This window comes from Tuber melanosporum, assembly GCF_000151645.1.
Source record: "Tuber melanosporum whole genome shotgun sequence assembly, scaffold_22, strain Mel28".
NCBI classification, from domain to species: domain Eukaryota; kingdom Fungi; phylum Ascomycota; class Pezizomycetes; order Pezizales; family Tuberaceae; genus Tuber; species Tuber melanosporum.
Genome location: NW_003298886.1, coordinates 1,030,955 through 1,043,515, shown reverse-complemented (window position 1 = coordinate 1,043,515; position 12,561 = coordinate 1,030,955).

The window sequence follows — 12,561 nt, the reverse complement described above, 5'->3', positions numbered from 1 at the left end:
GAACAACAGACAAGAGGCATCCCCAACTAACGCGACAAGAAGGGGAAGGGCGAACGAAGAGAAGCAGACAAACAGAAGGTAGGCCCCACTTGCAATGGGTGAAGCCGCCAACCACAGACCACAACCAAACCACACAAATGCACAGACAACGTGAGTGTCTGGCAGCCAATCGTCCCACACCACCCCAGGTAGCAAGAAAAAACTACACCAGGGGGTAAGACTTTTCAGGGTCAAAGACATCTCAACCGTAGCGAGGAGGAGACACAGTAACATGTTCGCAAGGTGCTAATCACGTTATCGGTAATAGATACAATAGTTGGCAGGTTGCCTGCTCTTCCGGAGAGGAGGCGAGCGCGGAGAACTAAAGGAGGCTTCGAGGGTGTACTGAGGAACAAAGAAGTAACTGTTCAACCAAGTATATTGAAATACTGTCTGTCGAAGTCTGCCTTTTCTATCGTAGAAACAGGCGGTCTTTAAATACACAAATCTGTTCATATCTAGCATGAACGAAACTAATCAAAGGTATCAATCGATACACATTGGTGAAACTAATTAGGATCAAATCGATACTTAAAATAAAACATAAAACAAAACCAAGTATCAAACGATACTTAAAACAAACCAAGTATCAAAGCGATACTTAAAACCAAATATAAAACAAAACCAAGTATCAAACGATACTTAAAACAAACCAAGTATCAAAGAGATACTTAAAACAAAACATAAAACATATAACTGAGAACCCGTACCGGTTACATTCCTCAAAACAAAACAACTGTTTAAACAAACAAAATCTAATAATCATCAAAAGCAGATTCTGAGAAACTCATGGCCTCAGTTTCTGCTAAGAACTCTTCATCATAAGTATCACACCAGGGACAAGAAGAAATCTTAAGAAAAACTTTAGACTTAAAGAAATGTATATCACAGTAGTCACGAATACCAGATTCATGCTGTGCATCAACCCAAGCACGGTCACAATCAGGACAGTAGTGTATCTAGAGGATTTCGAAGTAGTCTTCAAGTTGGATAGCATCGCGGTTCAACAACAGTCCAACAATCTGTTGTCGCAGCCTCACATTAAGTTCCACATAGTTTGACATCGTTATGGTATTCGGATAGTGATTGGAGAACAGATAAGGTTGTCGAAAGCCTGCTTCATAGCTTGATTTTCATCATCACTACTTTCGAATTCCGACTCAAAGTATGGTGCCCAAAATCCATCTCTAGCTTCAAGTTCTGCATGCCATCGCTCAGTTTCTGGCATCATAGGTGTCCAGCACATAGTGATATAATTGATTGTTAGGGGGAGGGATTTTTTTGGCATCTTATCTTTCCACCATTCGTTCACCATATCCATAGTGTGCTCTAGTCCTTCTAGTAGTTCCCAGCTGTTTTCACTTGGTGGGTATCCTTTCCATTTGACAAGGAACTGGTCATTTCCGTGCCAAAGTCGGTGGTCTCGGATTTCTTCAACTTCACATTCATCTTTCTTATCAATGATGATAGGTGCAGGTCGAGAGTGGGTTCTTCCATGGAACTTGGAGTCGTCACTTGCGTGGAATCATTTGACAGCAGAGGCGTAGAAAACTGCAGTATTGTGACTGTACATGTGTCCATCTATCTGAACAGTATAGTTTTCTGTATGCTCATCAAACGATAAGACTTTGCAAGGTCCTCGCCATCGGGGTTGTAATTTCTTGCTGTGTCCAACATTGGTAATGAACATGTTTCCATAGACCATGAGCATATCACCTGGCAGGATAGGGACATGTTTGCGTCGTCACTTGTGAGCAGTAGTGGCACTTCGGAATCGGGCAGCTTTAACAGCTTGGAAGGCATCATTCCGAATTGCTTGATGGTGATTTAGGTGGTCATCGGAGGCAGGGACTGAGGAGTTCTTAAATAATGTTGTGGGTAGGAGAGGGTATTGACGGCCGAAGATTGCCTTGTATGAAGACATTCCTAAGGTGTCTGAGAATCCGGCATTGATATATGCGGTGAGCTTAACAAGAGCTGGTTCCCAGTTGGTTTGTCGTTCATTGATCATGTTCCTAATTCTGGTTTTGACTTTGCGAATCTTTCGTTCTGCCTGGCTATTAGTCTCATGATGTCCAGGGGCAGCCATAATTTGGTTCATTCCGAGGGAGGTCAAGGTTTGCTTCCAGAATCTGGCGGTGAAACGGGGATCAGCATTACTGACAATAGATAATGGGTACCCATAAGGTGTAAATAGGTATCGTTGAAGGTTATTCCAGGTGTCTTTGGAGGAATCGGTAACCTTCATTGGAATGAGCCATGTATATCCAGAAAATTGGTCCACAGCTACCAAGATCGTGTCATATCCAGCGGATTGGTTGAATGGTCCTGTGCAATCGATGGCATAGGATTCGAAAATTTCATGTGGTAGTTAGAGGGCCTGCACTTTCCCTTCAGGTAGTTGTGTTCGCTCCTTATTTGCCTGGCATAGTTCACATTGTTTGACGAAATCGCGGAAGTCCTTTCACATTTCAGGCCAGTAGACATATTCCGAGGCGTATTGGAGGTTGCGGTCCGCACTGTTGTATCCTTTATTGTGAATCTCGGTAATGACATATTCCCGAATTGTTATTCCATTAAACATATGGCCTTTTGGGATGTATAGGCAATGTTCACCATAACGGGTACTGGTATAGACCATTTCATTGGATATGTTGTAGGGGGCGAGATCTCCATATCTGGAGCTATTCATAGCTTTGAAGTAGATCGGGTCATGGCGATATCCTTCTATCATTTGGCTTTGGAAAGAGGAGGTTAATTCCTCTGTGGTTGATCTAACATCTCGCTCATCCTCAATGAGAGATCCTCTTGTCGGTTCGACAGGGGTTTCCTCTTCTTCAAAGGTTTCATAGAGTTGTCGGCAATGCTCGGGGATTGTGGGAGGCATGATAGAAACAATGGTTTCATTGATGTATACTCGTAAGAGTCCACCATATAGTGGTCGTGAATCAATTATAGGAGGAGAGGATAGCGGGGCTGACTGTGGGGGGTGTAAATAGGATATTGCATCCACGTAGGCTGCTGCTTGTTCGAGTTCTTCAAGACCTTGGTGTCGTGTTGGAACAGGATTGAAGGTATGGGGAGGTTGGATTGATCCATCTTCATTGATCATTTCTTCTACTCCTTCTGCGGTGTCGAAGCTGGTGTTTTTGGAATCGTCAGCAGACATATAGTATGGTCGCTGGTATCTGTTGCCGAACTTAATCTCAGTCTGGTGAAAAGGGCAGGTGTCATAATAACAGTGGGACCAGTGGAGTCTGCTTTGTTCAAGTTCATGAGGAGGTATGCTGCGGAGGGTGCAATTGTCTTTCCATTCGTCATCAATGTCTTTTCCTCATTCAGTTCCGGCAGCTCTGTACATGGTGTAAGAGAAAGGATTGGAGGGAGCATCTGAGCTGGCAGTAGCCATTGAAGGTTCTTGTTAATAGGAGGTGTCGTCAGGACTGTCTTCGCTTTGTCTTGTGTAGTCATGAATGAGAGGAGGATCTGCGAGGTCTTGATTCCGATATCAGCGGGAGAGAGCATCAGCTAAATAGTTCGTTCTTCCAGGGGTATAGATGATTTTTACATCATATTTGCTGATTTCGCCTATCCATCTTGTTCTTCTCCTTCCAGGTATTCTTTCTGTTTTAAGATTAGTGAGAGGTTGGTGGTCGGTAACAATAGTGAAGGTATTGCCCATCAGGATATGGTTGAAAGCGGTGAGAGCATCAATCACAGCAAGGGCTTCCTTGTCTGTTGTTCCATAGTTCATCTGTGAGTTAGTAAACTTCCTGCTGTGTAATGCTGCCTGTCTTGCCATTTCATCGGAGGCCCCTTGTCCAACTCATGCTCCAACTCAAACATCCAAAGTATCAGTAATTCGCCATATCAGTTCTGGTTTACTATAGTCGATAGGTTTTATAACATTGGCGTTTTTAATCAACTCCTTGATGTTGGTAGAGGCTTGGTCATGTGTGTGGGTCCAGAAAAATTCTGCATTGCCGGTAAAGTCTGTGAGCGGCGCTGTCAGTGGCATGGGGTGGTAGAAACTGGGAAATATAGTTGACTAGTCCTAGGAATCGCATGAGTTCCTTTTGATTCCGGGGTGTCGTCCATTCCGTTAAAAAGGATATTTCTCCAGGGACTGCATGTATTCCTTTGTCATCTATAACAGGTCCTAGGATATCGAGTTTATCGGCAAACAGGATTGATTTGTTTCTGCTAGCATAGAATTTCGCTTCCCTTAGTTTGGTACAAACCAAACCTATATGGTAGGTATGTTCTATTTTGGTGTTCGAGAAGATGAGAATATCATCAATGTAGACCCAGACAAAATGGTGGAGGTATTCCCTTAGGAGGTTTTCCATAATTCGCATAAAGGTGGCGGGCGCATTCATGTCACCTTGTAACATAACTCAGCTAATGAAACTTCCGAAGGGTGTTTTGAAACTGTTGTAGCATTCGCTTTCTGGATCTAACCTTGTCTGGAAATAGGCATCGCTTAGGTCAATCTTGCTTCGGAATCTAGCCCATCCAACTACATTCAGGATCTGGGTTTGGTTTGGGATAGCAGAACTGTCCATAACCGTGTTTTCATTTCGTAGTTTGAGGTCAACCAAGGGGCGGATTCTTTTGCCATCTGCTTTGGGTTGAAAAAACATAGGAGCGGTACCAGGGGCTTCTCCCCGGTAGATGACTCCTCTTCTTTGTTGTTGGTTGATCCAATCACAAAGTGGGCTTTTGTATGCGTCAGGAATAGAGTAGGTGGGTTGGTTCTTGAGATTAGAGGGGTCTCAGAGGCGAATGTGGTGGTTCATCTCTCTCATAGGCGGTAGTTCTTCGCGTATCTGATCAGAGAAAACATCAGAGTATTCATCCAATAGCCGTTGGGCAGTTGCTTCACAGACTGCGGCTCGGTACTCTCTGCTTGTTGGTTTGCATGAGACTCTGACCTTCTGATCTCGGAAATCGATGGTTGAGTCCCCACACCTGATTATACCTTTATGGCGGTTCAGGAATGGCATTCCTATTAGGGCATCGTATTTGGCTCGGTTTCCTACTAACATTTCCTGGGGGGGCAGGATGGCAGAACCAAGTCGGATAGTTGCACTGCGGGTCTTATTGCTTGTGGATCGTGATCTCTTTACAGCCATATTGACTGGTATGGGTTGGTTAAGGTCTCCAGTTAGAGGTCCATGGACAGAGACAAAGGCATTGCTGATCATGTCGCTTCCGATCGCGCCAGTGTCGAATAGGACTCGAGCTTTTTTGCCATTGATGAGAATAGTACCTTCTAGGGCGGTGTGTGCCTTGAATGTAGCCGGAGGTCAGACACTGTTGTATTCTACATCGATATATCCGATATGGATCTCCTCATATTCGCTGGCTTGGGCATTATCACTATCGCTCTCAACATTGTTGGCCGATACCTCTTGCTTAATTGCCTTTCCTTTCCCTTTTTTTGTAGGGCCGTTCTTTGCCATGTGTCCTGTATTTCCATATTCAAAACATTCTTCTTTCTGTAGTCTCAATTCTCTGGAGGATTTTGTTTTCTTCTTGAAAACCTGTGGGGTATCGGCTTCAGAGTTGCTGGGGGCCTTGTATGGTGGCTGGCTATTTCTGCTAGTGGATGCCGGTATTTTGTATAGCTTGGTCTCATGGAGAATGGCGTCCTTCCGTTCTGCTCTTGCATTTATTATTGCAATATCGTCGCCATCTTCCACGAGTGGTTTTACTTCTCGTCGGAGTGTAGGGTGCATATTGTCGTAGAATCGTCGCTTCAGGATGTACTGTGAGATACTTCCTTTCTCCATTCGGTCCTTATACATCATCAGATCTGTAGCCACATCGGTGATTCTATTGACATGCGTTCCATTAACTTGGTGGAGCTGATTGGATTTGTTGTATAGGAGGTCATTGATGATAGAGGATTGGAGTCGTCCTTTCAGGTAATTGAGAACTGGAGATCCTCTTAATCTGAGATTTCCCCCGTATTCCTTATAGCATTGGTGGTATGCGTCGGTTGCCTTTTCTTCGCAGAATGATCCAATGTATAGTCATGTTGTAGGGGCTTCCACATCTTTCCCTTGCAGGAGAGGATAGTGTATGAGTTCCATTACCCATCGGTCAAAGGCTTCAGGTTTGAGGTCTTTTCCTTCTCCTGTGAACTTCGCAGGGAGGTGAAGTTTAAACTTAGGGTGTTCAAATACTGCAGGTACTTCCTCTTCTTCAGGCCTAGCCCGAGATTTTCCTCCTCCAGAGGGCCCTCCTCCTGTACTAGCCATATCTGATTCGCTACTGGATTTGGGATCGATTGGAGGTTCAAAGGAAGGCTTCTTTGCTGAGGTAGAAGGAAATTCTCCTAGAGGTTGTGCATGTTCTGTGTTTGCGGGTTCTCCTAGCTCTTTAGCAGAGCACCGGGGTTGTTTCTTTCTTGTAAGGTCTTGTCGTGGGATCTGCTTCCCGCTCCTAATCGTCAAAGACTCTAGGTTGGATTTGAGATAAAGCCGAATATGCCGTAATTGTGCCGCTTCTCTCCGCTAGCGTTCTGAGGTGGATAACGATAGGTTGATCAGGCCTAAATCCAGGGACAGGTTTTAAAAACCACTTGCAGAGGTTAAAAAAAAGTAACATGTTCGCAAGGTGCTAATCACGTTATCAGTAATGAATACGATAGTTGGCAGGTGGCCTGCTCTACCAGAGAGGAGGCGAGAGCGGAGAACTAAAGGAGGCTTCGAGGGTGTACTGAGGAATAAAGAAGTAACCGCTCAACTAAGTATATTGAAATACTGTCTGTCGAAGTCTGCCTTTTCTATCGTCGAAACAGGCGGTCTTTAAATACACAAATCTGTTCATGTCTAGCATGAACGAAACTAATCAAAGGTATCTATCGATACACTTTGGTGAAACTAATCAAGTATCAAAGCGATACTTAAAACAAAACATAAAACAAAACCAAGTATCAAACGATACTTAAAACAAACCAAGTATCAAAGCGATACTTAAATCAAAACACAAAACAAAACCAAGTATCAAACGATACTTAAAACAAACCAAGTATCAAAGCGATACTTAAAACAAAACATAAAACAAAACCAAGTATCAAACGATACTTAAAACAAACCAAGTATCAAAGCGATACTTAAAACAAAACATAAAACAAAACCAAGTATCAAATGATACTTAAAACAAACCAAGTATCAAAGCGATACTTAAAACAAAAACATAAAACAAAACCAAGTATCAAACGATACATAAAACAAACCAAGTATCAAAGTGATACTTAAAACAAAACATAAAACATATAACTGAGTACCCGTACCGGTTACAGACACCTAGCTGAACCACTGTATATGCTGCAAGAACAAAGCTTCCAAGGGAACAGTGATAAACAACATTGTAGGAGTGCGACTGTGGAAACATATAGTAGCGAGAAGGGGGGGGGGCCGGCGAGGCCCCTTCCCCAGTGGGTTGATGTGGCCGGTACAACGCGTTGATACTTGGGAATGTCATCAGTCTAACCCAAGGGCGTTTTGTATCGCGAGAACTAAGGACTCCGTTAAAACCCAACAAAAGACATGAGCTGGCACAAAGAATGACACGGGTAATCCCCCCAAACACAATGTTCAATCCCCCTAATCGAACGCGAAACCTGGGAGTAGACAATAGACAGGAAGCCGTAGACGTTTTACCGAAAGGGGCTCATATGCGACGGTAATGAAGTGCTCGAAGTGCTAGTATCGTGAGATAACCAATCCAATAAAATGAGATGCAAACAAGTTATCCGCCACGCAATACCTAACACACTTCAACACTAAAGACCCTTGGACCTACTGAGCGAACTCAGATATCTCCCCCAGAATCTAAGGCATCAAGGCCCACCATGAGGGCGAAAGAAACGCTCGGGGTGAAGCGACAGCAAGGACGAGGAAAAGTACTTAGAGCAAAGTGTGAAGAACCTATCCTCCTCGGCCACATCGGCTTCCTTATATAGTATTCTTCCTGTCCATAATCATGTAACCCAAAGTAGTCACATGTGTAAAACCAAACCATAACAAACTAGTCATGTGACCAAAATGGTCACATGCTCAAAACCCATGACCTAATAGTTAGGTCATGTGCAAAAACTCATAAACCAATCATAACACAATAAACAAGTCATATGACTCGACTGAGTCATAAGCGTAAGACCCATGGCCTCATCAAGAGGTCAAGAGCGAAACATAAATCATATGCGCAAGGTATACCCGCAAGGTATACTGGCAAGGTATACTCATCAAGTACACATCCTATGACTGATATTCAAGCCATGTGTGAAAGCATTACAAATCCCACACATAATAAATCATTTGACTCGAATGAGTCATTTGTCTGAAATAATAACATACCTGTGACTCATAACCATGTGTCATGTGAAAACCTTTTCCTCACCAAGCCACATTCGTGATATTAGCTCCTCTCCCCCTAAGCCTGAGTCCCATCAGGCTCTTTCCCCAAGCTTCAATAGTTCTTGTCCTGCAGAGCGTATTGACCTCCTAAGCCTATTTAACTTGTCATCCACTTCCCTCCATCTTACCCTTACCATTTTCAAGGTGAGGTTCACCATCTCGATCATGTGCCTCTGAACATCATTTAGCTGTTGGCGCTCGGTAATCGTTTTGTCATTTGCCGAAATTGTGGCTTCGGCCTGACAAAGTTGTTTCCCAAGTCCTCGGATTTCCCTGTGTAGGCTCCTAACGTCCGGTTCCGTTTCCGTCGATGAGTTTTGGACTCCTTCCTCCGTGGGCCTCATCCTTGAGGTCCTAGCTCTCTGCCATATCGTGGCATCTTTTTCTTCCAACTCTTTCTTTATTCCATCGTTCTGCGGATAATATCCTGTAGAGATTTTTTCATCTTGTGCATTTCGCACGAGTTGGGGAAGCAGTGTTTCCAGTGCTTTAGAGCATGGTCCAGGTGCAGACCAAACTTTTTGTATTCTCCGGGGAACCATCCCGAGTCTTCCTTGTTCCTGTAATGTGTGGGACATCTATCATCGTAGCATACCATCCATAACATGGCATTATACTGTGCTTGTTTTCCCCTTTTCCTGAGTTCTTCATCGGTCTGGCCCATGAATGAGTATTCAAGGCTGGTCAGTGTAGTTTGGCAGGGGCTATTGCCCCAGCCCTCATGACGTTGCAATAGCACAGGAGGCTTTCCCTCGCCTTTGTCTTGGTTGAATGTGCTTGTTACCTGGGCCAGGCTTGCCTGAGTATCGCTGGTGGAGGGTTGGGACGGCATCTTGTGCATGTTCGAAGTTTTGTACAAAGTACCATGTTTTATCGTGTTCGGACAAGTATCCCGTCCACTTGGCTCGGTATTGGAGGTGACCGTAGAAGAAGCGAGAATTCACTATTTTGTCAAGCTCATATTGTGGTTCTCCATCAAGTTCGACAGGAGGAGGATGAAAAATTGTTTGTGAGGAAAATTTGTTGTCATTGTGTAATTCGTGGAGTGAGATGTGGAATGTGTTATGTATTCGCATCGAGGGTGGAAGGTCGAGTTTATAAGCTCAGCTGCCCACCCTTTCCAGTATTCTGAATGGTCCGCTTTTTTTGTAGTCCAATTTCTTTGATAGTCACATCGTATAGATATTGCATGGTATTAGCCATATCCTATCTCCCAGTTGTATGTTCAGATCCAGTCTTCAGTACTTATTGTATCGTTCCTTTTGCCATCGTTGTACTTGACTCATTTCATATTGTAATATCTCGTGTAGTTTTCTCATATCTGTTTGTCCAGTATTATACCATTAATCATATGATATGTAGTCTGACTTTGTGGATGTTGTTTGTAATTTGTGAAGAAGAGTATCGTGCGGATCGTTTCTTGCTTTCCATTGTTGTATGCGAATTCAGCTATTGATAGCAGTTTGTACCAATCATCTTGTTGGTAATTGACATGGGCCGGTAAATATTGTTCAAGTATCGTGTTTACCCATGCTGTTTATCCATCCGTTTGAGGGTGTAAAATGCTGTACTCAGCCTGTTTTTGTATTCCCATTTCTCCGGTTACTTTCTTCCATAGTCCTGATGTGAATAGTGTTCTTTAAGCGGTAATGATATTCTTTGGGAGGCCGTGAAGTCAGAAAACTTCTCTGAAGAATGTTTGTATAAAATCCCTCGTATTGATATCATTTCTTACAGGAATGAAATGACTCATTTTGGTCAGACAATCTACCACGACCAGGATGCTATCGCAATTTTCTAATGCCAATAGGTTCCTGATGAAATCCATAGAAATTGTTTCCCATGGTCGTTTGGGAAGTTCGTTCGATTTCAGTAATCCATATGTTACGTGTTTAGCTGTTTTCGTCCTTTGGTATATGTCGCAGTTTTTGACATATCATTTGACATCTTCATGCAGTCCTGGCCAAAAGATAGAATGACCTCATGATGAATTCCATGGTTTTGGCTGTTCCTCCGTATCCTGCCGTTCAGATATCGTGGTATTGTCTTATGATGTCTGTCCTTATCTCTTCTTTTTCCACAATCAATTCTTTTCCGTCGTACCACATGTTTCTATCCTCCCATTGGCATAAACCCAGAGCAATTCCTTTCATCACCTTTTTTTCTTCCTTCAATGCTTCTCTTATTGTCTGAATTGTTTTGTCTCTTTTATTTACCTTCTCAATTTTCCTTTCCTCCAGTGATGTGAACTGGATAACCTCCATTGCCTCAAAGTAGGTTTTTGGTAATAGTGTTCATGTTTTTTGTTTGATTCTTTCGTCTTCTTTTGTTTGTAGTTTGTTGCTTGCAATCATTGTGAGAACATCTGGCTTTCCACTCTCTTTACCTGGTTGGTATTCAATTTTGAAGTTGTATTTGCTGAGGTGTTCCATCTACCTTATCAGGTAGTCATTCAGTTCTTTTGTAGTCATGAACAGGACCAGATTCTTATGGTCAGTTAGAACTTGGACTGGATGGTCGTTGTTCAGAACGTATCTCCTCTATTCCTTTAATGCTTGAACTATCGCCAATCGTTCTTTGTTCGCAACAACGTCATTGTACTCTGCGGGGGTCGTTGTCTTGGATCGGTACGACACTGGCCTCCATTTTCCGTCTTCCTATTGTTGTGATAGTATGACTGAGCACACATATTTTGAGGTATCCGTTTCGATCATTGTTTTTCAGTTTATGTCGAAATGAACCAGTATGGGTGCCGATGTTAGGTGTGTTCATATTGCATCATATGCTTTCTGTTCTGTTTCTTCCCATTTCCATTTCTGGTTTTTCTTTGTTAGGTTATAGAGTCGTTTTGCAAGCTTGCTAAATCCCTCTATGAACCTTCAATAAAAGTTGCAGAATCCCATAAAGCATTAAACATCTGTTTTATTGTTTGGTTTGGTCCAATCCCATATTACTGCCGTTTTGACTAGGTCAACCTTGACCCCACTTTGATTGATGATAAATCCGAGGTATTCAGTTTCTTCTTTATGGAATTCGAATTTTGTAGATTTGATCTTCATTTTTGATCCTTGTATTGTGGCCATGATATTGCTAATATCCCTCTAATATTGTTGCATATTTTCCAAGTAGATGATTACGTCATCTAAGTATACGATACAGCATATGTTGAGGTATTTATTGAGTACACAGGTGATCCATCTTTGGAATGAAGCCAGTGCATCTGTTAGCCCGGAAGGCATAACCAAGTATTTGAACATTCCGTATCGAGGCAAATGTAGTCTTCCATTCGTCTCCTGCCTTGATGCGTATATTATGGTATGCATCCTTGATGTCGAGCTTGGTGAAGTATTTTGCTGACCATTGTCTATTCAGTGCCTCTCCAATTAAGGGCAGTGGACATCGATCTTTTTTGGTAACCGAATTGAGGGCACTGCAGTCCACACAGAGTCTCATTTTTCCATCTTTGGTTTTGATAAATAGTATTGGAGATCCTCCTGATGTGAAGGAGTCTCTGATCCATCCTCGCTTTAAGTTTTGCTCGATGCACTTTCTAAGTTCTTCAAGCTCTGCTTCTCCTAGTCGGTATAACTTCTTGTAGGGAATCTCTTTTGTTTTTCCTGTTTTCTTGTCTTTGTCCAGCTGAATTTCGTGATCGATTCCTGGTCCTCGAGGTGGTAGCTCCATAGCTTCCTCTTCTTGGAATTGGTTTGTGAATCGATGATATTCCTTTGGAATCAATTCTTTCTATCCCTTTTTGCTTTGGTATTTCTTGTCTTGAATTGCTAGTTCCATGCTGATGTTGATTTTTGCTAGGACCGCTTTTTCATCTTCATATATCCATTTGAGAATTCCTGTTGTATCTCTTCTTCAATAGTACCGTCCAAAGGCTTGTACTGTGATCTCTTTGATCAGAATTCTTTTTGTTGTATCAGGCTGGTTTTGGTCCGTGCTTCCAAATCCCTTGTCTCCTGTTGTGGTATCTTCCAGTTGATCTACTTCATGCAGATCCTCTTTGTTGATTCTTTTGATGATCAACTGTGCGATTTGATCGCCTTTCTGAACTTCATTGTCCTCTTGAGCCAGGTTGGCCTGG